The sequence below is a fragment of the Talpa occidentalis genome, unplaced genomic scaffold (genome assembly GCF_014898055.3).
Source record: "Talpa occidentalis isolate TD23 unplaced genomic scaffold, MPIMG_talOcc4v2.1 talOcc4.3, whole genome shotgun sequence".
Classification (NCBI taxonomy): domain Eukaryota; kingdom Metazoa; phylum Chordata; class Mammalia; order Eulipotyphla; family Talpidae; genus Talpa; species Talpa occidentalis.
In genome coordinates this window covers 69,356,017-69,383,514 of record NW_023603184.1, presented here as the reverse complement: position 1 = coordinate 69,383,514, position 27,498 = coordinate 69,356,017, and the positions used below count along the sequence as shown (strand labels likewise).

Below are 27,498 nucleotides of genomic sequence, written 5' to 3'. Positions count from 1 at the left end.
CCAACAGTCCTAGGAAAACAGTCACCTCCTGCCTGCATGAGGTCAACAGCCTTCTCATTGCTTTGCTGGCCTCCCTGCTCCCAGCCTGCAGCCTAGTTTCCACATTGCAGTCCTAGGAATCCAGTTACAAAAAAATTGAACCATACACATGAAACCTAACTCCTCAACAAGGCCTCCACAGCCGCACGTGATCTAGTTATGACCTCATGCATGCTCCTCTTGTTCAACTCATTCCTACTTTAGGGTCTTTGCCTTGAAGGTCATTCTTACCTTCATGGTCCCTCTGCCTTGAGTGCTTTTCCCATATATCTGTGAAGCTGGTCTCTCACTCAGATCTCAGCTCAAATGTCATCTTCTCAGAGCCACCATCCCTGGTGTCCCTCTCTTTACATTCCCCCTGCACACACAACCTGTCTGTTACTGTCCACCCTTCACATTGAATTCTTATTGTTCATAGCGCTTATCATCACCTGATATTTAAGTATACATTTCCTATTTAGCGTTTTGACTAGATGTCTACCACCCAAAAATGTGAAGTCCCAAGAGGAAGGCATAATTGTCTGTTTTGTTTATTGCATGTTCCCTAAAATCCTAAAATAGCATCTGGTGCACAGTAGTTATTAATAAATTTCTTTGGAATAAATTTATAAACAATGAAAAATATACAAAGGAACAAAAAATAACAACTATTTATAGTGCTGTTTTGGGGAGAGGAACTGGGAACTTGGGTGTCAGGGGTGAAAGAGCAAGAGAGACTGACTTTTCACTTCTCTAAGTCCCAAATGTCTTCATACTCCCACATCACCACAAATGCAGGCAACCATCTCCACAAGACTGCATGCTAAGATGGTCTCCTGAGTTGGGGGTGGAGAGAGAGAGAGAGGGAAGAATGTGAGACTATCAGGGCCTCCCTAGTGGCACTAGGGGTTAAGCACAGCACTATGAAGCTATCTGCAGCCTCTGTAGCATGAGTTCGATCCCAGCCTGCAGGGGGCTGCCCACATGGCACAGCAAACCTCTCCTGTCTCACCCGGTGCTCCCCTCAACAGTGTATTTCTGTCAGGCCTCCTGTTCTGTTCCCCCCTCTGCCTCTGGTGAATCCTCTCACGGCCCCCTCACCCTGCACCTCTGGCCTGTATCCCAGTTCTTACATGCATAAATAAATAAATCTTTAAAAAAAAAAAAAAGGAATGTGATCCTTCTAAAAATCCAAACCAAAGGAATAATTCAAACTGCATAAAGAGATGTATATGCCAATGTGGATTTTTAAATTATCTTAACAGGGGCCTTCCTGGTGGTGCAGGAGTTAAGACTCAGCACTATGAAGCTATCCGCAGCCACTGCAGCACAAGTTCGATCCCCAGCCAGGGAGGTGACCCACATGGCACAGGAGATCTCTCCTGATTGGCCCACTGCTTCCCTCTGCAGTGTATTTCATTCAGTCTGTCTGTTCTGTTCCCTACTCTGTCTCTGGTGAATCCGCTCACCCCCCATACCTCTGGCCTGTATCCAGTTCTTATATGCAATAATAAATAAATCTTTAAAAATAAATAAATAAATAATCTTAACAGTCATGTGGTTTTTATACTTCACAATATCACTTTAAAATATGAAAATCGGGCCTCCTCTGGTGGCGCAGCAGTTGAGAGCTGGATTGCGAAGCTGGTTCGATCCCCGGCCAGCCGCTGGCGAGGGTCCCACATGGTGTGGCAGACCTCTCCTGCTGCTGGCTGCTCCCCTCAGCAGTGTATTTTGTCCATCTGCCTGTTCTGTTTCCCACTCTGGCTCTGGTGAATGCTCTCACCTTCGCATGCTTCTGGCCTGTAACCCCATGCTTGTATAAATAAATAAATCTTTAAAAAAAAAACTTTAAAAAAAATATGAAAATAAAATGCTCAAAGGGTACAAACTTCCATTTATAAAATAAATACATTGGGCCTCCCTGGTGGCGCAGGGGTTGGGACACAACCTATGGGGCAGTCCGCAGCCACTGCAGTATGGGTTCGATTCCTGGCCGGTCAGGGAGAAACCCACATGGCGGGAGAGACCTCTCCTGTCTTGCCTGCTGCTCCCCTTAGCAGTGTACTTCTGTCTGACTGCCCGTTCTTTTCCCCACTCTGTCTCTAGGGAATCCTATCTCCCCCCCCACATGTCTGGCCTGTACCCCAATTCTTGTATAAAAATAAATTAAAAAAAAAAAAAGGAATGTGAGAACATCAATTCAGATTTACTTTTTTCCTAAAAGAAAGAAGACATTATCAGCATTGAATTTGTAAGTTTTGAGTACATGAATATAATTTATAAATCGTATTCCTAATTTCATGTTCAATATTCTTTTGTTCACAATTTTATAAAACCAAAAGTTTGGTTTGTGAGTTTGGTCACAAACTGAGAATCTGTAGGTCTTATTAACAGCAGATGTGTTTGATTGTCTCATGCAGTTTTAAAATTGTTTGAATCAGCATTAAAATCCAGCAATTTCACTTAAATTCCATTTTTTTAAAAGATTGATTGATTGATTGATTGATTGATTGATACAAGCACTGGGTACAGTCAAAAGCGCGGGAGGGTGAGAGAATTCACCAGAGCCAGAGCAGGAAGCAGAACAGGCAGAAGGACCGAAGTACACTGCTGAGGGGAGCAGCGGGCGGCAGGAGAGGTCTGCGCGCCACGTGGGACCCTCCTCCGGTGGCCTGGGAGCAGCTGGGGATCGAACCAGTGCAGCAGAGGCTGCGGGCAGCTTCACAACCCAGCGCTCAACCGCTGCGCCACCGGGGAGGCCCTAAATTCTGTTTTTTAATATACCAGAGTCAACGGCATACTGGGCCTATGATTCTCTAAAGCCACGGGAGCACAGCCTAGGTTAGAAAACTCACTTGATCCAAGGTTTCCTGACATCTTCCTGCTGGTTCTCAGAGTCAACTCATTACACTCCTTGTAGGCACTTAGTTTATGAGCCTTTTCGAACTCTTTTTCTTAACCTTGATCTGATCATTTATCCCTGATAGCTGTTAAAAGGCTAAAGTTACTAATAATTAACTTACAACAAAATAAAACAAAGAAATTTTGATTCAGAGCTCTCCCTATCTTTACACTTACTCTTTTGATTTTGTTGAGTGTCAGTAATGGGGGGAGTAGATGTTGCACATCTGTGCTTATCCAGTGTGTGTCACTGTGAATCAGGCGTGTCCTGCTGAGAACAGGCTGAGAACCACTGATCTATAGTCCACACTTCTCCCACGATATTCTCGTTATATACAGTCCTTCTTTGTTCCATACATACATGCAGTCCTATAGAAACTTCTCAGAAGGACTGCTTTGTGCAGAATATTGAATATTGAGATTATTTTTAAAAGAATTGTAGGCTGAGTGATTAACACTGAAAACTATGGATACTGCCAGTTACTTATCTAACTGTTATCACCACAATTTGCAGAGTTGAGTATATGGAGATAGTAAAAGAAATACACACACACACACACACACACACAAACACACATAAATGTTTGGGAAAAACAGGAAAACTGTCTCAATCATTTTTGTTTTCCTCTATGGCTAGGGAAGTGGTTTTGTCACAATAGGTACACTATAATAACTGAATGGATGAATAAATGGCTGAATAAGCTCTACAATATCCACTTTGATAATAATGACAGGTACTATTCATTAGGCACTAGCTGTGGACTCCACACAGATCTAAGTCTTTGACAGCATTTAATCCTCACAACAATTACATAAGGTAGATTTTTTTAAAAAATTATACATGACAAAGTAAAGTTTAGAAAAGTGAAATAAGTAGTCAATATTAACACAACAGTCAAATGGCAGATCCAGGATTCAAACCCAGGTCTAAACCCAAAGCCAAGTTTCTTTACTAAGCAACATCAAAGCAAACAAAAAAGCTTCTGGAGGAAATGTTGAAATTTCTCCAATGAAATAGTCCCATCCAATGACATTACTAAAAATAAACTATAAAATCAGCATATGCTTCAGAAACTAAAGAAGTCTTAAGCCAAATTAATAAAAGGGGGGAAGCAAAGGGCATCCAAAATAGAAATCAGGCAGTTTTAAAGATGCGGCCTAGAGCAGTTAAAACATTTAACATTAACATTTTTAAATCTCGATGAGAAGTTAGCGATAACCTTGAAAAATAGTAGACAACTGAAGACTTGTTATAAAAATGGGAACTTGCTTCTTGGCCACAAATTCTATTTATTATAGATAAAAAGTAACAACTGAACCAATTCTTTTTTTAAAATACAAGATCAAAATTCCAGTTTCATTCATTGAACAGCAACATTTCCTTTATGGTACAGGTCCTTGAATAAAAGAGACAAAAACAGTTTGAAGGCATAAGCTCTACTCTCAAGGAGATTGTCATCCACTTCCGCTATAAGACCTGAGGAGTCTGCCCATGGCTGGGAAAGAAAGTCAGGTGAAGGGCAGCCCAATTCTGGAGGGACCTGCCAGCCAGGCAGAGAATTTAAGTCTCATGCTCGGGCCTCCCTGGTGGCGCAGCGGTTGAGCGCTAGGCTGCGCAGCCTCTGCAGCGCCGGTTCGATTCCCCTCCGGCCAGGGAGAACCCCACGTGGCGCAGCAGACCTCTCCTGCAGCCTGCTGCCCCTCAGCAGTGTATTTCGTCAGTCTGCCTGTTCTGCTCCCTGCTCTGGCTCTGGTGAATTCTCTCACTCTCCCAAGCTTCTGACTGTACCCCAGTTCTTGTACAAATAAATAAATTAATATTTAAAAAAATAGAAAAAAAAAGAATTTAGGTCTGATGCTATACAATGTGAAGCTTTGGGCAACAAAGGGTTAAAAGAACACTCTAACCAGGCTGCAGCACCACATTTCATGTTCACTATGGAGAAAAAGAGATGTGGTAACCAGCGTCCTTCACCAGATAAGATAAAAGGCTTAAATAAATTAATCAGAATTGCTCTGAACATGATAAGATAAGGGGTTTAAATGACTCAGGGTGAGGTAATTGTTGAATAAGTAGAGATATGCATGTTTCTCCAGCAGAAAAATGGTATGCAATTTAGGGGAGTTTGCTTAATATAATGCAAAACATATTAATTAGATGGAAATTTGTTTTGTTTTGTTTTTTTAAATATTTATTTATTTATTTATTTATTTATACAAGCACTGGGTACAGTCAGAAGCGCGGGAGGGTGAGAGAATTCACCAGGGCCAGAGCAGGGAGCAGAGCAGGCAGAAGGACCGAAGTACACTGCTGAGGGGAGCAGTGGGCGGCAGGAGAGGTCTGCGCGCCATGTGGGACCCTCCTCCGGGGAGTAGCCGGGGATTGAACTGGCGCAGCAGAGGCTGCGGGCAGCTTTGCAACCCATCGCTCAACCGCTGCGCCACCAGGGAGGTGGGGGGGGGGGCATTATATGGAAATTTGAAGCCTGGTGTGAGTGGGTATGTAAGTGTGTGTGTTTGTAAGCATGTGTGTGTTTGTGTTTGTGATATGGAAGTGTGTGTGTATGCATTATAAGTGATTTATAAGAGAAAATTCATTTGTAAGTGATTTTCACTAAAGTTCACTAAATTGAACTGGCAGGAGGTTATTAATAGGATGGTATGGAGGAAGTTTTTAGTTATTTTTTTAAATTTTTGTTTTTTCCTAATAGAACAAAATAATACATGACTATGTTTTCCTTGTAATATTTATAGAAGCTATAGGGCCTCCCCGGTGGCGCAGCGGTTGAGCGCTGGGTTGCGAAGCTGCCCACAGCCTCTGCGTTGCCGGTTCGATCCCCGGCTGCTCTCAGGCCACCAGAGGAGGGTCCCACATGGTGCGCAGACCTCTCCTGCCGCCCGCTGCTCCCCTCAGCAGTGTACTTCGGTCCTACTGCCTGCTCTGCTCCCTGCTCTGGCTCTGGTGAATTCTCTCACCCTCCCGCGTTTCTGACTGTACCCAGTGCATGTATAAATAAATAAACAAACAAATAATAAATAAATAAAAATACATGCCTCTTTAAAAAAAAAAATTTAAGGGCCTCCCCGGTGGCGCAGCGGTTGAGCGCTGGGTTGCGAAGCTGCCCGCAGCCTCTGCAGAGCCAGTTCGATCCCCGGCTGCTCCCCGCCACCAGAGGAGGGGCCCACATGGCGCGCAGACCTCTCCTGCCGCCCACTGCTCCCTCAGCAGTGTACCTCGGTCCTTCTGCCTGCTCTGCTCCCCGCTCTGGCTCTGGTGAATTCTCTCACCCTCCATTGCTTCTGACTGTACCCAGTGCTTGTATAAATAAAAATAAAAATAAATCTTTAAAAAAAAAAAAAAAATTTAAAAAAATTTATAGAAGCTATAGATCAAAATAAATTCCCTTCTGACTGTTACAGGGCCACCCCAGTACACAATGGTTTGCCTGACTGTGGTCCTCACCTGTGCATTTAAAAGGGACATATCATTAAGACACAACTGCAGGCACACACAAAAATGTTAATAAAGGTTTTATTTACAAAAGAAAAGGAAATGAAGAAATGAATAACTCAGGTAGAAAGAGAGGGAGATAAATTGGTGAATGTGTCCTACCAGTTTCGCTCAGCTGGAACCCTAATAGCACACTGAAAGCCAGCAAAAAGCCAAGAGAGTCCCCAAGGCCCACGTCTGGTTTTATACCAAACCTGGCTGCTTAACTCCACCTTCAGGTCCCAGCAATCCTCCCTTCAGTGATGACGATATGGGATTTGTAGTTCTTGGTGTCTTGGAGCTCTTTGGTCCAAGTGGGGCTGGAGTGGGGGTGGAGTCTGTGTTTGTGGAGTTTGTTCAAGGCATCCTTTCCCTCCAACCTGACTACCTCTCAATTATGTCCTGTCCCAATCCCAATGCATTCTCGACTTACCTTTTCCTAAAATTTGAAGTACAAGCACATTTATACACAAAACACAAAAACCAAAAGAAAATATAAAACAAAAAAACAAAGGGGAGAAAGATTACAGTAATAATGACACCATTATAAAGCAGGAGATGTGCTGGACTGTTCACATAAAAGTTTTTAGCTTGTCAAGCAAATGTTTTGTGTACAACTACTAAGTGTTAAGGACTAGGAACATAATAATGACCTTAAAGATTTCATAGCCAAATCAAAACAGGACATATATCAATAAGGAAGGTAAGATTCAGATAGATTACACAACTCACCCAAAGTTACTGTGACCTAAGTTATATAACTGGGTTTCAAACCCAGTCTGTATGTCTTCAGAGCCGATCCTCCTTCTTTCACTAGTACTCAATTGTTCTCAAATCATTTGTTTCAAAAGCAATAGGTTTTTGTTTTTTTTTTTTAAAGATTTATTTATTTATTTATTTATACAAGCACTGGGTACAGTCAGAAGCGCGGGAGGGTGAGAGAATTCACCAGAGCCAGAGCAGGAAGCAGAGCAGGCAGAAGGACCAAAGTACACTGCTGAGGGGAGCAGCGGGCGGCAGGAGAGGTCTGCGCGCCACGTGGGACCCTCCTCCGGTGGCCGGGGAACAGCCGGGGATCGAACCGGCAACGCAGAGGCTGCGGGCAGCTTCGCAACCCAGCGCTCAACCGCTGCGCCACCAGGGAGGCCCAGCAATAGGTTTTTTTTTTATGAAAATAAAATAATTATTTCATAATTCAAAGCAGAAAAAAAAATGAAAATGCTCTGCTTCATTTCATGGCCTACCCATAAAAAGTACTTGTATTCCTATCAGGAGTACTGAGTGAAAATACTTTAATTACACCTCAAAGGTCCAAGTCCTCTGTTGTTAAACAACTTTAGAGACTACCTAATTAATATTAATGCTGATAGAGAGAATTAGCATTAGTGAATTCCAAACCAAGAAATGCCAGAGAATTATAGATTCCTGTCCTCCCATTATTTGTGACTCACTATCACTAATCTTAAACATACTGGGTATCCAAGATCTGGGATTATAAAAACTCCTTGGTGTTTGATGACCAGTACTGCTTGAAAAGCAATTCCAGTACAACAATGTTCTGTTTAGTGATTCCTCTTTACCACCCATACCCCAATGTGGAATATTTGTCAGGTTTAAACAATAGGGAAGCTCAGAAGACCCTGTATTTATGGATTACCATCTGAAATGTCTCACTTTCCTTTTTTCTGCTTTATTTTTCATGCTTAGCTGCCTTTCATTTGAGTCATATAATTCTTCTGAAATGATTCCAGTCTGGTTCATACTAGCTTCAGTCTAATCTTTGCTTTCTAGTTAATGTTTTAACTGCTTCCTCACCTTTGGTAAAATTTAAAACTGTGTTCCAGGTAATACCAAACTATTTAATTCAGTGTCTAAGCTTCTCTTTCTGATGACGTGTCCTGGCAAAAACCCTAGTTCTCCTCCCTCTGTCCTATGAATTCCCCAGGATCAATCCTGGCTTCATGGATTTGGAATTGTTTATTGCAGCCATCATTATTACAGTATCCCCAATGATTCACCATCCAATGTCTGCTTATTTTCAGTCCTGGAAATCTCTCTTCTTCATGTCCATTGTTGAAGAGTAAAGTGGTTTAAGAAGAGACCCCTCATATCATCAGCTAAAACTAGCTATCCCGTACTTTCTGACCATTGGTTCTTTCCTCCAGAACAGTATTTCTTAATGTGGTGCCTAGATCAACACAACAGTATCATCAGGGAAATTGTCAAAAATGTAAATTCTGGGCCTCCCTGGTGGCGCAAGGGGTTAAGCACCACACTATGAAGAAATCCGCAGCCTCTGAAGCACAAGTTCAATCCTGGGCCAGCCAGGGAGAAACCCAAATAGCGATGCAGACCTCTCCTGTCTCGCCCGCTGCTCCCCTCAGGAGTGTATTTCAGTCAGTCTGCCTGTTCTGTTCCCCACTCTGTCTCTGGTGAGTCCTCTCATCCTCCCTCACTTCTGACTGCACCCAGTGCTTGTATAAATAAATAAATAAATCTTTAAAAAAAGAAAGAAAGAAAGAAAGAAAATTAATGTACAGTCTTGAGAGTAGTGATGAAAAGATGTTTCTAAAGCATTCTTACCATAGTGTTTAACAAATAGTACATGCTTAATAAACTTTAATTTAAAGACATTAGTAATGAATTTGGATGCCCAGATTTGGGTAAGTAAGACAATGAAGAGCAAGGGCCTTTTGGGGAAAGAAGAAGTTATGTGTAGTTTTGTGACAGAGCATGGATAGTGATGCAGATAGTGATGCCAGAGGGGGAGAAGACTTCAAGCCCCGTGTTCTTCAGGGGCATTTGGGAGGGTTAGAGAGAGAGTCATCAAAAGCTAGTGGCCAAGGAGTTGAAGCACTAGTGGAAGAAGTTGCTGGTGAGGCAAAAATTGAGGATCTCAGCAAGGCCATATTCATTGGGCCAGGGAGGTTTCTCACAGTCAGGAAGATAAGCTCTTGTGCATGGGACATTGTACCAGTTGTGACCCCTGACAGTGAACATTCAGCTAAAAAAAAAGACTTCTTGACAGTGAACATTCAATTAAAAAAAAAAAAAAGACTTCTTGACCAGTTAATGCAGAGTTTCTCTTGCACACTCAATGAAGGTGCTATGAGTGACATTTTCTTCCTGCTCTACTAACAGAAGCCTGCAACTGGGCATGTCTTTGCACCGAACTCACCTTGCCAATCAAAAGGACCCCACCTTTTAATCTCTCACCGTGGCTTTATGAGGATCTGTTTCTTAACTGACCCCATCCAAAATTTACCAGTAATCTCAGTTTTTTTTGATCCCTAAAGGTTCAACCTCATGGTCCATCCCTGCCTTGGTCTTATTTGATTGGGCTGCTATCAATCTGACTCAACAGAGCCCTTGCCCAAAGAGAAAACATTTGGTGAACTTACTAAAAACAATTAATTTGTGGCAAGCTCTAAGCTGGTTTGAATTTAGGAAAATCTGAAGTGGGAATACATTGACGAAACTGTCAAAATTACTCATTGAGAACAAACTATATGTAAAGTGCTAGATATTATGGAGATTCAGAGAGTGGGAGGTCTGGTTCATCTTCATCTACCCAATTTGGGAAATAAAACAGAGCATGAGAAATTAACAACACAAATCACACATAAAATTTAATTTAATGACAAAATAAGATTTAAGAGAGCAGATGGATGATAAGGATAATAATTTCCACACAGCTTCTAGAAAGACCAACTCATCGTGAGCTTTTTGAATCAGGAAATGTGGAGGAGGGGAATATTGATTTGTATTTTAAGTACAGGCAGTTGTATGGGATGAAATGCCCCACACTCCTCACCCGCCTCCATATTCAGATGTTGAAGTTCTAATCCACAGCTCCTCAGAATATGATTGTATTTGGAGACAGGGTCTTTCCAAAGTAACTGAGTTCAAAGGAAGTTATTATGGTGAACCTAAATCTAATATGACTGGTGTCCCCATAAGAAGAACAAATTAGGGCAAAGACACAATGATGGAAGAACAGTACAGACACAGGGTGTAGATGGCCATCTACAAGTCAGAAGGAGATCTCAGAAGAAACTAATCCTGGTGATACCTTGATCTTGGACTTCCAAACTTCAGAATTGTGAGAAAATACATTTTTGTTGTTTATGCCACCCAGTCTGTGATACTATATAACAACAACTATAAAAACTAGTGAGGCGGTACCTGGTATCATGTGTGCCTTGAAAGAAGGAAAATTGATTCTTTAAGAAAAGAGCATAATGGGGGCAATAGAAGAGGTTGTATAAAACAAGAAGATGAATTTCAGGAAATGATAGGGGAAAAAAACAAAATGAATAAGAAAAACTAGACAGTGCTTGCCAAAACAAGCCTTTGTTGAAGAAAGAGTACCAAGATTACTTATTCCATCAGAGCTACTCTGTCTTGAGTCAGTGGAGGAGAAAACTGAATGATCTCAGTGACAAAAAAACAAGGAATAAGTGCCTCTTTTTCTTCCTTCGTGCCTTCCCTGGACAAAGGGAACTTTCAGGGAAATCCATGGAGACAAAACCCAAAGAAAGGAGAAGCACCATGGAGGGTGCCCAAGCTATTGAAGGCAGAAGAATATAGGAAGGGGAATTAATGTGACTTCTGGCATTAAAGAAAGTAAAAGATTAAGATTCTAAGGAATAAAAGGAGTTCAAAGGAAAACTCAAGGAGCTAAAAATAAACCATACACATGTGGGCCAAGTGTTATATAAACCAGAAACAGGACATTGGAACAGCATTAGATCATTCAAGGTTAGAATCACAGTTTATGGGGACCAGAAAGGAAAGAAATAGGGTATAACTTTAAAATAAGCAACAAAGTGATATGAGAAGAAAGACTGGGTTTGGGCATCTACTTTTAATCCTTCCCTGAATTTTCTGAACAAATTATTTCCCTTTTTTGTGTGAGTTGAGTCTAAACCCAAGCAAAAATAAAATAACTATGAAAGGAGGAGGAATGAGGGATGCATTCTTCTTGGCTGTGTTGAATAGATTAGGTGTAATTTACCAAAGGTGTATCTTATAAAGAAATCAGTCACCACAGAGTCCCCTTCCTGGGGAAGTCATGGTCCATACCACATGACCTCTTCTATCTTTTCCTAATCCCTCAGCTCATGGGAACTAGGAAAAAGCACATAAGCCAAAACTAAGCAGGTTTTAGATGGATTTATAACCATGAAGTAGATTAATAGAGAACTTCTACTTAAATAGGGACATCTTGAGTCCAGTAGACACTATCTCCTAGAAATTTGACCTAGAAGTGAGAAATTATGAACAAGTTGAAGCTTTAAGTTGTCAGAAAACATGAGTAAGCAGTTACGAACAAGCAAAAGTCATAGGTAAGCTGAACTCAAATGTATTCATAGGCCAGTCAAGAAACCAGCATGTAGAAATAGGAATGGTAGCCACACAGTTGGAGGGAAGATGAGTCATGACAATTACCGTATCCCTGAACTCGCCAAGGCGGCCAGATGACTCAGTTTAAAGTCTCTTCACTGGATGCCTCTAGCTCCTGAATGACTGCCAGCGCTCAAGAGGCCAGACCCCACAGGATTTCCTGAATTGCCAGGCAGTTCTTAAAGTTCCTGCTCCCACAAATATCCTCACAATACCCCTACTTCCATCATCCAAATGAACCACTGCTCATTTTAGTAAAAGTAGATTACAAACTCGTCAGTAACAATATCGGCTAGCGTTTATTCAACGCTACCAGGTGACAAGCACTCAGCTGTTAACTTTACATTATTTTATTTTCTCAACAATCTATGAAGCACTGTTATTATTCTCACCAATTCATAGATGGAAAAATCTGATTAGAGGTTGCCTTTCTTGCCCAAGATTACATAGTGATTCCATGGTAAAGGAGATTCTGAATTGAAATCTGTACAAATGCAGAACTCAACCAAAATTATATTTAACTCTAGTCAAGTTACTCTCTTTCTTTGAGATCATTTTAGGACTAGACAGTGGGAGTCAACTACTCCAAATCATCCCAATTTTAAATGTAGTGATCAAAACTAATGAGGGAATGAAGAATCATCACGAATATTATATGCTATAAAATAAAAGCCATGTTTCCTGCTGAAACTTCATAAAAGAAAAGTACAGAAAAGTTCCCCCAAAGCAAGAAATGATGAATGGAAATTAATTACTAATTTCAGATGCATAGTATGTGCATGATGTATGTTTCATTTTAATAGATGCTTAGGAAAATGCATTTTTTCTAGTTTAATTGTGAACATGATTTCCTCAAAGTAATTTTTTTAAAAAAAGACTTAAACTCTATAATAAAAAATTCTCTACAAACAAATTTTTAGAAAGCTAAGTTTCTAGGAGAGAGATGACTTTGCATTAAAAAAATATAAGTGAGGGCCTCCCCGGTGGCGCAGCGGTTGAGCGCTGGGTTGCGAAGCTGCGCGCGGCCTCTGCGGCGCCGGTTCGATCCCCGGCTGCTCCCCGGCCACCAGAGGAGGGTCCCACATGGCGCGCAGACCTCTCCTGCCGCCCGCTGCTCCCCTCAGCAGTGTACTTCGGTCCTTCTGCCTGCTCTGCTCCCCACTCTGGCTCTGGTGAATTCTCTCACCCTCCCGCGCTTCTGACTGTACCCAGTGCATGTATAAACAAAAAAAAACAAACAAACAAACCAGCAAAAACAAATAAAGCATGCCTCTATAAAAAAAAAAAAAAAAAAAAAAATATAAGTGAAACTAAAGTTTTAAAAATGTATGTAAGAAAAACATATTAAAGTACAAGAAATATAAAGTACAAGATTTATTTCTTAAAATGGGAAAATTTAGCAGAAGTATATGGAGGCTAAATCAATTTGAAAATGTATAGTAATGTTGCATATGTGTTAGTTAGCCCTAGGAAAAAAAAAGATTTTTTTTTTGTTTGTTTCCTTCACTGCTGGCTTCTCAGAAATTAGTACAACTTATAGCATTTGGGTGCTCAATAAAACTATTATATAAAATGAATAAATGATCCATACTCAAGGCACTGAGATTATCCACTGAATTCTATCTGCAAATGACACATGAATTTGAACAAATCACTTAACATCTTTGGGTGCAAGTTTTATTTTAATTTGTCGTATTTTTCTGACTTATTTAAAAGACACTGCAAGATGGGATTTGTCCTACCAAATATGAACATTAATAGCATTGTACTGATTCAGGAATAGACAATAATTGGTACACACTAGAAAATTTAGAAGCAGAATCTTGTGTGTGCACTTCAATTTAGTATATGTGCATGCATTAATACAATAACTATTAATATTATTGATGATATATCATCATCTATTAATAATATATTATGCATATATTTAGTATTCCTCAAAGGTGGTATATAAAATCAGTATATAAAATAAAATGAACTGGTTAGGGATAACTATTGTTTAAGAAACATACCACATATTAAGCTAACTTCCAGATAGATCAAGAATCTGAACAATTTTTAATAAAAAAGTGAAATTATAAAACTAGAAGGAACAAAAATTATTTGTATTCTTAAAACAACACCCTTTTAAGAGTAACCCTAAATGTCTATGAAGAAGACTAAAATGTGAACTACAATTGTTTTATATTTAACATCACTATAAACACACTTGGGGGAGAATAAATGGCAACCCAGGAAACCATAATTATAATAGAAACAAAAAGAATCATAGTTATGATAAAGTGCTACAATTTTTTTTAAGACTTATTTATTTATGCATACAAGAGCTGGGGTACAGGCGAGAGATGCTGGGGGTGAAAGGATTCACCAGAGAGAGAGCAGGGAACAGAACAGGCAGATTGACAGAAGTACACTGCTGAGGGGAGCAGCGGGCGCATCAGGAGAGGTCTGCTGTGCCATGTGGGTAGCTCCCTGGCCATAGTGCGGTGCTTAACCCCTTGTGCCACCAGGGAGGCCCATAGAGTGCTATAAATTGATGAGAATTATAAGTGACATATAACACAGTAAAACAGGAAATGGAATAAACAGGAAATACAGAGAAAAAAAATCTATAAATGGCTAAAACACATAAGAAAGTTACTAACAGTAAATATGTAAATGGACAATAAAAATGACCATTCACTAGTCATTAGTAACAGTTGATATAATTGTTTTGGAGACTACCTTGGCAATCTATCTCAGTAGAGTTGACCTTACTTAAAAGGAAAACTATAGAGGAGAGAGTTCTCTCTCTAAGTTAGACAAAACGGGGTTTGACACCTCCATTTGTCAGCTTTGTGACCTTGGGCAAGTTGCTTAAGCTATCTTAGTCACAGAGTCTGTTTGAAAAAAAGTGGCTAATAGTGCCTCTCAGGCTCAAGAAAATGCAAGCACAGAGCCTAGCACACAGCAAGAGCTCAATAAATATGACTTTCATCTCCTCTTACTCTCTTTTTCCTCAGATCCCTTCCAGTTTGAACAGACGAAGGAGTGAGTCAAGGCCGAAGAGTCCAACTCTCCTGTCACGAAGTCACTGATTAAAGCATTTGTATGTAATTGAGGGAGAGATTTCCAGGAAAGCAGCAAAGCAAAGTGTGGTAGTGAGTGAAGAAAACAGAGCAGAAAGAACAAATCACAAGTAAAGACTTGACAGCATTAAAATGATGAATGCCAAATGCAAAACAACAAGGAAAACAAATTAAATGTGAACAATTATCTACTCTATAGTACATGAGAAAACAAGAAATATTATCGAAGTAGGAGAAAAAATTAGACACATAGAGGTGGCACTAATTCTGAGGCTAATGTGACTTTAAAGTATTTCTGAAATTGTGATCATTATGCACCTTACCAAAACATCAGAAAAGTAGAAGATAGAAAAAAATACTCCTTAATTTTAACAGATTGACTATCATTTTAGTTTATTACCTCATAGTGTTTAGCGTAGACTTTAAAAAATTGCAATGTATTTCACGTGCCATAAACTTTACCTCCATCAAATATACAATTCAGTCATTTTAGTACATTCACAAAGATGTGCCATTAGCACTACTTTTTAAGTCCAAAACATTTTCATCACTCCTCTCCTCCTCAAAAAAAAACAAAACAAAACAAAAAAAAAACCGGACATCATTAGCAATTACTCTCTATTTCGCATCTCTCCAATTTCTGGCTCCACTTTCTATCTCTATATATTCTTCAAAGGCATATTTTGAACCAGTTGAATTACAGGAGCCTTGCTTTTTTCACTTTATAGTCTATCAGAAACAAACTTTGCATTGGTAGAAAGTTTCCAAATTTTTTTACAGACAAGCCATTTCGAAAATGTTTGCAAAGTATAAAAATTAAAAGAATTGGAGGGCCTCCCCGGTGGCGCAGTGGTTGAGCGCTGGGTTGCGAAGCTGCCCGCAGCCTCTGCGGCACCGGTTTGATCCCTGGCTGTTCCCTGGCCACCGGGCAAGGGTCCCACATGGCGCGCAGACCTCTCCTGCAGCCCGCTGCTCCCCTCAGCAGTGTACTTCGGTCCTTCTGCCTGTTCTGCTCCCCACTTTGGCTCTGGTGAATTCTCTCACCCTCCCGCACTTCTGACTGTACCCAGTGCATGTATAAACAAAACAAACAAACAAGCAAACAAACAAATAAATAAATAAAACATGCCTCTATTAAAATAAATAAATAAATAAATAAAAGAATTGGAGAAAGAAAAAGAAGATAATTTTAAGATCTCAATTAAAAGATAAAGATATAAGTAATTTATTAGCAAGGTGGTGACATTGCATAAAAAGTGAATAGTGACTTGATCAGATTATTGAAGAAAATGACATTTTCTTGGATCTGATGGTCCTTAAATCAAAAGGTCATCTTTTTAAAAAATTGTTTTTAGTTAGATTACAAAAAAGTCTATAAAGCTAAAGGGTGTATTATAATAAGAATGTTTTGTTGCTACATCCTACCCCTACTTCTTCTCCTTTTCTTTCCCCCCAAAACCTTAGACCTACACTTGAGAAGCAACCAAGTTTAACCTTTTAAATGCTACAGTTTTTAATTCTTCTTGGTGGTTACTTCCCTATCTCTAAGTAATACAGTCATATCACCACTTCTTTATTTATCAAGACAGACTTTATCTGTGGACTTCCTTCCCATTTTGATAGATGAGAGCTCAGTTCATCTACACCCAACCCCCTCTCAACTTAGATGTCTCACTATTTTTAGTTCCTCTACAGTAATTGTAGTTACACACTACTTTAGGTACTCTTTGTAACTTTCTTAATAGATACCTTTGTTATCACTTTGATTTAATATAATTTGCATCCTTCAACTCCCCACCTTGTACAGTATAGGTCTTCTCCCCTTTTACTCCCCAAGTTCTCTTGCTCTTATGTTCTGTAATATTTCAGTGAAAAAATGCAAATGATAGCACAATGGAATAGGAAGTTTTAACTATGACATTTTAAACCAATTTTTATGGATTTGTCATTGTTTTACATAATTATACATATAGAAGTACAACTTCACACCTTTCGACATATACGTATGTTACACTTACCTTCCACCAAAGCTCCAGTGCCAACACCATCACATCACCTTCACTACTCCCTTTGCCCTCCCTTCCCCATCCTTTACTCTAACCATTATATTTTTAACAATCTAAGAGTTATTTTGTTGTGTTTTACCACTCTGTTTTCTTTGATTATTTATATTCCATAAATAAGTGAAACCATCTAATAATTATCTTTCCCTTTCTGACTTATTTCACTTATCCTAATCACTTCAAGATCTATTCGTATCTTCCCAAAAGGCATTATTTCATCTTTTTAAATAGTAGAATTAACTTTTTAAATAGTATGACATTTTGAAAGATTGCGTAAGAGTTCAAACAACATTAGAGACTAATGTAGGAAGGCATGAATTGACCACTTAGCCTTATGAAATCTTAACTTTTTAACTTATTTACTCCCATTTTTTAAAAAGATTTATTTATGCATATAAGAACTGGGGTACAGGCCAGAGTTGTGGGAGATGAGAGGATTCACCAGAGACAGAGTAGGGAACAGAACAAGCAGAGTGACTGAAATGCACTGCTGAGGGGAGCAGCTGGTTGAGACAGGAGAGGTCTGCTGCACCATGTGGGTTGCTCTCTGGCAGAGGATGGAACTCGTGCTGCAGTGGCTGTGGGTAACTTCCCATTGCGGATAATTTCCCAGTGCTATACTTACCCCTTGCGCCACCAGAGAGGCCCTTTACTTCCACTTTTTTTTTTTAAAGTATTATTGGGACTCTCTGGTGGCACAAGGGGTTAAGTCTCAGCACTATGAAGCAATTTGCAGCCACTGCAGCATAAGTTCCCTCCCCAGCCAGGGAGGTGACACACATGGCCCAACAGACCTCCCTTGTCTCACCCGCTGCTCCCCTCAGCAGTGCATTTCAGTCAATCCACCTGTTCTGTTCCCCACTCTGTCTCTGGTGAATCCTCTCACCCTCTGTACCTCTGGCCTACACCCCAGCTCTTGTATGCATAAATAAATAAATATTTTTTTTAAAAAAGAAAGTATTATTAATTCATTCTGTATTACTGATTCACTCTTTTTCTCTTCCACCTCATTGTTTATCATGGTATCAAAGCCTCCCTCATTAATTTGGTTTTTATCATTCCGGCTCATGATTTTTTATTTTGGACACATACTTTGACTTCTGTAAACACTGTCTATTAACAAAGACATTTGCAAGAGTAAAATGTAGGATCTCCCTGGTGGCGTGAGGGGTTAAGACGCAACCTACGAAGCTATCCACAGCCACTGCAGCACGAGTTCCATCCCTTGGCCAGGGAGCTACCCACATGGGGCAGCAGACCTCTCCTGACTCACCCATTGTTCCCCCAGCAGTCTATTTCAGTCAGTCTGTAACAGGGTGGTCCCCAGGAAAGGGGAGGTTCCAGGTTCCCTGCCCCACCCAAAAAGGAGGGTGGTGCTGAGCAGGGAGAGAAGAAGCTGCAGGAGACTGAGGAAGGAAGTAGGATAGAGAGTCAGAAGGAGAACTGGAGGAGGCAAATGGAGAGGCACATGAAGAAACTGTGCTTGCCTTTTGGTCATGGACTGGGTGACACAGATGTGGGTGAGACCCGTGGGAGGTGACAATGGCGGTTTTTGTCTTGATTTTGAGTTTGCGCTTTTCTTTCCAGACTTGTCTGGTTGTTTCTGATCCTTTTCTGTGGGTCCCCACTGGAAGATGCTTAAGACTTGAGGCAGGGCCTCCCCGGTGGCGCAGCGGTTGAGCGCTGGGTTCCGAAGCTGCCCGCAGCCTCTGCGGCGCCGGTTCGATCCCTGGCTGCTCCCCGGCCACCGGAGGAGTGTCCCACATGGCGCGCAGACCTCTCCTGCCGCCCGCCGCTCCCCTCAGCAGTGTACTTCAGTCCTTCTGCCTTGCTCTGCTCCCCGCTCTGGCTCTGGTGAATTCTCTCACCCTCCCGCGCTTCTGACTGTACCCGGTGCTTGTATAAATAAATAAATAAAAATATTAAAGGAAAAAAAAGAGATGGCGAGCATTTAAAAAAAAAAAAAAGACTTGAGGCAGGCTTTGGGGCCTTGCTCTGGGACAATCCTGCTTGGGTAGACTTTTACCCACGAGGGGACGGGGAACTTTGTGTACTTAATTTAGAAACTATATTCTTTGCCTTTCCTGTATTGTTTCCTAATTGTATTAAAGTTCCTTCCCATTAAAGTCGCATATGTTTTGTGTTCATGTGGTGGATAGCAGAATCCATTTAGAGTAGGCATGTTTGCGGGGTCTGGGCTGACCCTCTCCCTGCCCTGTAACAAATCTGCCTGTTCTGTTCCCCACTCTGTCTTTGGTGAATCCTCTCACCCCCTACACTTCTGGCCTACACCCCAGTCTTGTATGCATAAATAAATAAATCTTTAAAAAAAAGAGTAAAATGTAAGCTACTGAGAATTGGAGAGCAGTACTATTTCTAAGTTGTAAGATTTTAGGATGAATATTACTGCAAAGCAAACAAAAAGTTGCAAGAGCATGACTCATAAAGCACAAAGTATACCATAAAAGGGTAAAAAATAATTTTGTGGCTTAAGAGGAATTATGGGATACACCAAAGGCCAGAATCAGGAAGGTGAATTTTAATTTTGCACCAAGATGGATTTGAGAGTGGGCCATCCATGCAAAGAAATAAGGGACTAAAACTGAAGAGGACATTTCCTGACAGAGTCTTCTCACCAGGCTCATTGGGTGGGTGGAAAGAGAATCTCATCTGAGGGAACGCAAGGCAAATCTAATCCTTATGGTGCTAAGTACAGATCACACTTCAGAGAAATGAGAGTTAAGGAAGAAGGGACAGGGATCTGTGTACTAACCCCATTTTCAGCTTATGCAGAGAACATCATCATTTGTAGCTAACATGCATAATAGGAAGCTTAGAGTCTAGCATTTAAGTAATGTTATTACAGACAATTGTGAGAGAAGCAGAAACAGGAGTCATAAAAGAAAACACCAAATTAAAAGAGCTGGAGGCATGAAGATACAAATACAACGACATTCATTTTTCCTTATTACTAAATAGACTAAATTTTCACAAGGGGTTTGGTTTTAAGTCAGTTGTTAAAAAGAGTTGGTCCTCCCTAGTGTGCAGGAGTGAAAGTATCAAATTATCAAGCTACTGCCAGCCATTGCGGCATGAGTTTCATCCTGGCCAGGAAGCTGACCCACATGGTGCAGCAGACCTCTCCTATCTTGCCCAGTGCTTAGCAGTGTATCTCAGTAGATCCGCCTGTTTTGCTCCCTACTCTCTTTCTCACCCCCTGCATCTCTGGCCTATCCTCTAGTTTTTGTATGCATAAATAAATAAAAATAAATTTAAAAATAGATGGTAATAAAAATATATGTACTCAGAATGAATCGACATTCATTATATTTTTTTAAATAAAAAAATATTTCTGAAAAGTTGGAGTCTCCTGTGGGTCCTGCACTCACATGGGTAACCTCTTAAAGAGTCTAAGTGTTAGGGGGAAAGGATGTCCTGAGTTAATCCCATACAGGCTTTGTGGACCCCACCCCCACTCCAGACTAAAGCCATCAAGACATTGGGAAAGACAAATCCCATCACCACCAAGGGAGGGTGGCTGGGACCTGAGGGTGGAGTTGGGTAGCCAGGTTGGATATAAAAACCAAACACGTGGGCCTTGGGCTCTCTCTGGCTCGCTATCGCTCGCCTCCTGGCTTCACCGCTCCTGGCTGGCGGCCAACTCTGAGAGCGCCATTTTGGGATTCCTAATCGGCGGATCGGGTAGGACTCATTTAAAACCTCGTCTCCCACTTTTCTCCCAGAGCTGTACATTTCCTCATTTCCCCTTCCCTTGTAAATAAACCTTTTATTAACCTTTCACGTGTGCCTGCAGTAGAGCATTGATAAGTCCTTTAAAGCGCGCGGGTGAGGACCCACAGTCAGGCACCCCGTTTTGTATCGGGGTTGCTCTACAACATAAGGAACAAGTAGATAACTTAGTCCCAAAGTAGTTCAGGCAACGGATGACAAGGAAATGAGGAATGGATGTGATCCTTGCACAACAACTTTACTTTTTTAATGGGTTTCTAATGTGATTGCAATAATATTCTATGTTAGTACTGATACAGGGCAGCCAGGGGCACTAAAACTGGCCAAGGACAGTGCCCAAATAGTTTACCAGTCACTGAGTTCTTCATCTGCATGCACAATTGCAAGACTACTCAGATTCAGAGAACAATAATGGGATTTATTTAACAAACCAGAGAAAACAAAGAGTTACTGAGGCCACAAAAGGCTGCTTACCTCATCTAGTATCTTCAAGTCCTAAACACAAAATCTCCCAAGATGGCATCTTTCTGCCACTGCGGGCCTGGAACATGTGGCGGCCAGACTGTAGGCTGGGATCCAACTCACGAAGAAAGATTTAAGGAAGACACAATAGGAGATGCTCACTGGAGCAGCCGAGATGTGCCAGTACAACACTAGACAAGAGACACTCAAAACAGCAGCTGCAGCAGCTGAACAACCTGACGAGCGGCAAAACTCACTCAGCTCAGCAAGGCTCCAGACTCGGGGTCTTCAGTTTTCCTTCCAGGCTGTAACAGCAAAAAAGCTGGGAACAGTTTCAGTTACTCGGCTACTTGCAAAGTCTCCAAACTTTTCCTCTCAGAGGTTGGCTGCTGGAAGCCTCTCCACATCCTTCAGAGGCCCTCAACAGCCTTCTGGAAGATTGGCATGGAATCACTGAAGATCTGAAAAATGCTGAAATCCTGAAAGCTGAATCCTAAACTGCTTCTGCAGTCCCTTTATTTCTTATCAGTCTCCAATCCCATTGATACTTTGTTCGCATTTTGCCTGGGGCTGTCAATCCTCACTAGCACCCCCCCTCCAGGGGTTGCAATCTGTAGCAGTCTTTGGCTTCAGCTTCCTGTTATAGTAAAATATACTGTAGTTTGCAAAGTACCTTTGTAGCCTGATAATAGGCGGATGTGAGGTAAGTTTCAACCAAGGCTGCCCCACTCCCCATGAGTAGGTGTGGAGCGATGAGGTGGCAGCAAGTAGTGAGGATGATTAACTAGAGCTGCTCAGAAAAAAGTAATTGGTCCAGTTTAGGAACCGTCATTAGTTTACCCTATGTCAAACTCTCTTTCTGTGAAAACTTCAGTAGGATAAACCTCTTTTTGATAAATGTCACTCAGAGGCAGGTCCAGGAGAGACAGCATTCTACAGGTTGAAACTGAGAACTCCCAAAATGCACTAGTAACAGAAAATAATCTTGAGTTTATCAAGAGAGTAGTGTAAGGCATAGAGAAGCAATTAAAACAGCAGTAACTTTTTTTTTTAAGATTTTTTAAAATTTATTTATGCATACAAGAACTGGGGTACAGGACAGAATTGCAGTAGGTGAGAGAATTCACCAGAGACAGAGTGGGGAGCAGAACAGGCAATACTGCAGTACTTTCCAAAGGGCAAAACTACTTAGAAATTACAAAATTGCATAGTGTGGAACCAAGCATAAGTATTCTTAGCCATCGCTTTGTGTAACTGCCATTTTAGAATTTAAGGTTTTGCTGGGTAAAGACTGCATTCCAGAGATAGTTTGGACCCTCACTCCACCCTTACTCTCTGGTCACCAATGAGGGCGAACTTGCTGTAATTGGAGCTGCAGGTTGGAGCTGCATCTTGGCCTGGCCAGTCAGCTTAGAATGATAGCTGGGCAAAGTTGGAGAACGCATCTTTGTAGCCAATGAGTAACTGCCAGCATAATTTAACCTTATTAAAAGACCCCTGCTTCCTTTGTTCGGGGCTCTCGGTATCTGCCACTGCATTGGCAGGTGCCGTGAACCCATACTCGAGTCTGAAATAAACTCCCTTTTGCGTTTGCATCAGCTGTCTTTGGGTTCTTGGAGGCTATGCTTGCCGAGTCTGCTGAACTTGGGCACAACAAGTAGAACTTTGACAGTAAAAAAAAGACTGCATAAAAAGGCCCTAATACCGGGCCTCTTGAAGTGTTCATATTAAAAGATCTTGGCGGGGGGCCTCCCTGGTGGCCTAAGGGTTAAGTCTCAGCACCATCACTGCTGTGCCTTGAGTTCAATTCCCAGTCAGGGAGCTAACCCACATATGGCACAGCAGACCTCTCCTGTCTCGCCCACTGTTTGTTCCTCTTAGTGGAGTATTTCAGTTAATCTGCCTGTTCTGCTCCCCACTCTGACTCTGGTGAATCCTCTCACCTCCCCCCACCCTCTGCGCCGCACCTCTGGCCTACATTCCAGTTCTCCTATGCATAAATAAATAAATCTTTAAAAAAAAAAAATAAGAGATCCTGGGGTATGTTGCAGGGTTACAGGCCATTGATACTGGCAAATTATGTGGCAAGCTTACTGAATAAAATACAGAGGAGAAAGTAAAGACAGAAGTCCTAGAAAGGAAGAAAGGGAGGCATTTTGGAAATTAATGTCAAAGATATATATATCATATGTAGTGATATATAATGCATATTGATTCATTTCAACTTTTTTTTTTTTTAAGATGTATTTATTTAAACAAGCACTGGGTACAGTCAGGAGCGCAGGAGGGTGAGAGAATTCACCAGAGTCAGAGCAGAGAGCAGGACAGGCAGAAGGACCAAAATATACTGCTGAGGGGAGCAGCGGGCAGCAGGGGAGGTCTGCACGCCATGTGGGACCCTCACCGGTGGCTGGGGATCGAACCGGCGCTGCAGAGACTGCAGGCAACTTGGCAACCCAGCGCCCAACCGCTGCGCCACTGGGGAGGCCCTCATTTCAACTTCTTTAGAAGAAATCACCATTAATATCTACAAAAGTAGAAGAAGCACAGCTTCAAACATATTTGAACACTTGACCATACGCTAAAGAAACAGGAACCAGTGTCACTAAAGGGAGCACTATATCCTAATGTTTGTATATGTACACACACGTACACATGCATCTATCCACACCATACACATATGCGAATATATTTGTAAAACATAAATTTAAGTATAAATTGAAAAGTTCATTAAGAAAAAAGTAAAAGAGGGCCTCCCCGGTGGCGCAGTGGTTGAGCGCTGGGTTGCGAAGCTGCCCGCGGCCTCTGCGGCGCCGGTTCGATCCCCGGCTGCTCCCCGGCCACGGGAGGAGGGTCCCACATGGCGCGCAGACCTCTCCTGCCGCCCGCTGCTCCCCTCAGCAGTGTCCTTCGGTCCTTCTGCCTGCTCTGCTCCCCGCTCTGGCTCTGGTGAATTCTCTCACCCTCCCGCGCTTCTGACTGTACCCAGTGCATGTATAAATAAACAAACAAACAAACAAACAAACAAATAAATAAACATGCCTCTATTTAAAAAAAAAAAAAAAAAAAAAAAAAAGAAAAAGTAAAAGAGGGCCTCACCGGTGGCACAGCGGTTGAGCGCTGGGTTGTGAAGCTGCCCACATCCTCTGCAGCGTCAGTTCGATCCCCGGCTGCTCCCCGGCCACCGGGAGGAGGGTCCCACATGGCGCGCAGAACCCCACATGGCATGCAGACCTCTCCTGCGGCCCGCTGCTCCCCTCAGCAGTGTACTTCGTCAGTCTGCCTGTTCTGCTCTCCACTCTGGCTCTGGTGAATTCTCTCACCCTCCCACGCTTCTGACTGTACCCAGTGCTTGTATAAATAAATAAATAAATCTTTAAAAAAAAGAAAGAAAGAAAAAAGTAAAAGAAAAAAGCAAATTTGAAATGTCACTAAACTCCACCTTTTATTTTTTTTTAATAAATAACTGTTACAGGGCAGTCCCGATATAAAACGGGTTGCCTGAATGTGGGTCCTCACCTGCGCGCTTAAAAGGGACTTAATACTCCACTGCAGGGTCACACAAAAGGTTAATAAAAGGTTTATTCACAAGGGAAGGGGAAATGAGGAAATGTACAACTCAGGGGAAAAGTGGGAGATAAAGTCTTAAATGCGTCCTACCCGATCCGCGGATCTGGAATTCCACATGGCACTCCGAGAGCTGGGGGTGAGCCACCAGCCATGAAGCCAAGAAGAGAGACTGAGACCCCAAGGCCCATGTGTCTGGTTTTATACCACACCTGGCTGCTTAACTCCACCCTCAGGTCCCAGCCACCTTCCCTTTGGTGGTGACGGGATTTGTCTTCCCCAATGTCCTGATGGCTTTGGTCTGGAGTGGGGGTGGAGTCCACAAAGCCTGTATGGAATTAGCTCAGGACATCCTTTCCCCCTAACATAACCACTGGCAAGAATCAACATGGAGATACTAACCTGTGTCAGTCACACCCTGTGTGAAATTTTTCAGGTTGACTCCTCCTCTACTACCCCAGTGTACTTGCACTTTGTCTTTTGTATCTCCGGTCACCATTATGAGGTATTGCAATGTGTGTTTCATGTGTCCTTCCTTCTAGGAGTTGAAGTTTTTCTGATAAGGTCTACATTCCTTTCATCTTTATGTCACTAGCATCTAATGCAGTATTTGTCCAACCTCTGTGCTCAGTGCATCCTTGTTGCCTCGAGGGGCGGTTGTGTTGGAAACAGCTCAGGATGAGGGGAAGATGACTCAAAGTCTATGTGGAGTAATGAGAAGCCTAGAGGGGCTACACCGGAAGTAATGTGCAGCCCCAATACAAAGGCACTCTTGTCTTTATTAGCATTGAGTACAAAGGTGGGGCAAGTACCTAGGGAGTGTACATGCATGGGGGAAGCAGTTATTGGGGTTATTGGGGATATACGCTAGGGTGGAGTGACCAGGGGCCATTGGCTGGTGCACTCCATTATTCCTGCCAGTCTAAGCATGTTATCGCTATTCCATAATCTGCCTACTATTATCAGCAGATACTGATTTTCCAGTATTTTCCTCATACCAGAACTTTTACCCTTGGTAAGAGGGCCCCTGCATGACCCTACACCTAGTTGACAACCAGGAACTCTGGGCACCAAGACAATATCCCTCAGAACAAGGAGGCCTGGGGACCTCACACATTCTCATCTAGACTGAATCACTATCTGTCACAGAGAAATTAGCTGTCCTGTTGAAGCAACTGCTTGCCTTCTAGTCCAGTTCTCACAGCTTTGTCCTCTCCTTAAACAGAGAATCAATAGCAATCATACTATATTCACAGACTTGCTTTTACTTCTTCCATGGGAGAATAAAGGCCAATGTTTTCTCACAGAGGCTAAGACAATTCTTCCCATGTACTGTTAAAAACAAAAAACAAAAACTGTTAGAAGCCTAAGATTGAGTGCTGAGTCACCCAGGCAGAGGCACAGGTTTGGAAGCCTCTTGGTGATGAGAATTAGGAGAGTGATAGGCAGTGGACCTTCTAAAACTCAAACTGCTTGCGTCCCATGTTAGCAAAGTAAAATGTCTGCGTGGTGTTGGTTGACTGGTGATATCTGCATTTGTTATTGTGTAACTACAGTGCAAACTGAGATGGTCTTCTTTAGGAGAACAGTATACATTTGGACTATTTTGGGACTGTGGTACCAGGTCATCACCTGCCTCATGAGAATTATGCCATCCAGTCAAGTGTCAACAGATGCCCTGGTTTCAGCAATCTTGGTGGGCCAGTCAGAGATTAGCAGCTCACACTATCACCCTGGGTTTTTAGACTACAATTCCCATCTTCACTTTTGTCAAGGTTGAAGCCCAAAAAGATAAAATCCTTGTCATATTAGCTGTGGATGAGTCCCCTGTATAATAGGAGGTATCCAAGTGTGGATATCACCATGTTATGGAAGACACCGTGTAGCCAGTAACTGCTAAGTCCAGGCTTCAAAGCCAGGCATAGCCTGCCTTAAAACTTTGGTTGCTTGTCCCTGATGCCCTTCAACAGTGGCACAGTCACTCTCATATGACCAATGAATGACCTGGCAGTTGGCAATGTAATAGAGGCCAGATAGCTGTCCCAAGATAGACTGTTTCAGTCTTGCTTTGCTAAGTGAAAAAAGACTAGAAATTTGGAACATCAAGAGAACTAAACACTGTTCTCTCAGTCAGCAGGAAAAAGAAAAGAAAGAACTAAATGAAAACAGTGCAAGCCCGAGAGGATGTATGGTATAAGAAGCTAATTAACCACATCCAATTTGTTATTGGTTTTAATAGTGGAAAAAGCTGACTGTAATAACATGTGATACATAAATTGCTTTTATGACAGAATTCACTAAAATTCAAATGAGGTAATACATCTGAAAGTGCTTTAAATGCATAGTTATTTGTACAAGAAGAAACCTTTCACAAGAGAAATTTGAAACATTGGTATTTTTGCCTCTCCTTTAAGAACAAGAGCAGTTTTGAGAGTTGTTCCTTGCTAAAGAAACAAACTCATGTTTATCTTCTCAGTTTGGCAGAGTCAGGTAGAGAACAAAATTAGCCTTCAGGAGTAGAAACTCTCCAGGACTCTATGAGGCTCCATAATTGTACTCTGAACTGTGGCCAAGAAGGTTGGGTAGCACTTTTTAATATACTTTTAGAAAAATGTAGAGTGAGCATGATAAAGCTGTGCAATCTAAATTAGACATTATTGGCATGCCTAGAAACAGTCTACTAGAAAAATATTTTTACTTATAAAAAAATCAATTTTTATTTTATACTGTGAAAGATTCAATCTGCTTCCATTTCAGTTCTCTTTATCTA

The 27,498-nt window shown here is 41.7% G+C and overlaps 1 protein-coding gene across 1 annotated transcript in view; it reads right to left on the bottom strand.

The window, feature by feature from the left end:
• The window catches only part of SLC35F5 (solute carrier family 35 member F5), a 134,606-nt gene extending 112,943 nt beyond the window's left edge, over positions 1–21,663 (bottom strand). Inside the window, exon 1 of the mRNA XM_054699642.1 lies at positions 21,174–21,663. The gene's annotated coding sequence lies outside the window, so the exon portion shown is untranslated. The remainder of the gene's footprint in view (positions 1–21,173) is intronic.
• Between the last annotated feature and the right edge of the window lie 5,835 nt (positions 21,664–27,498).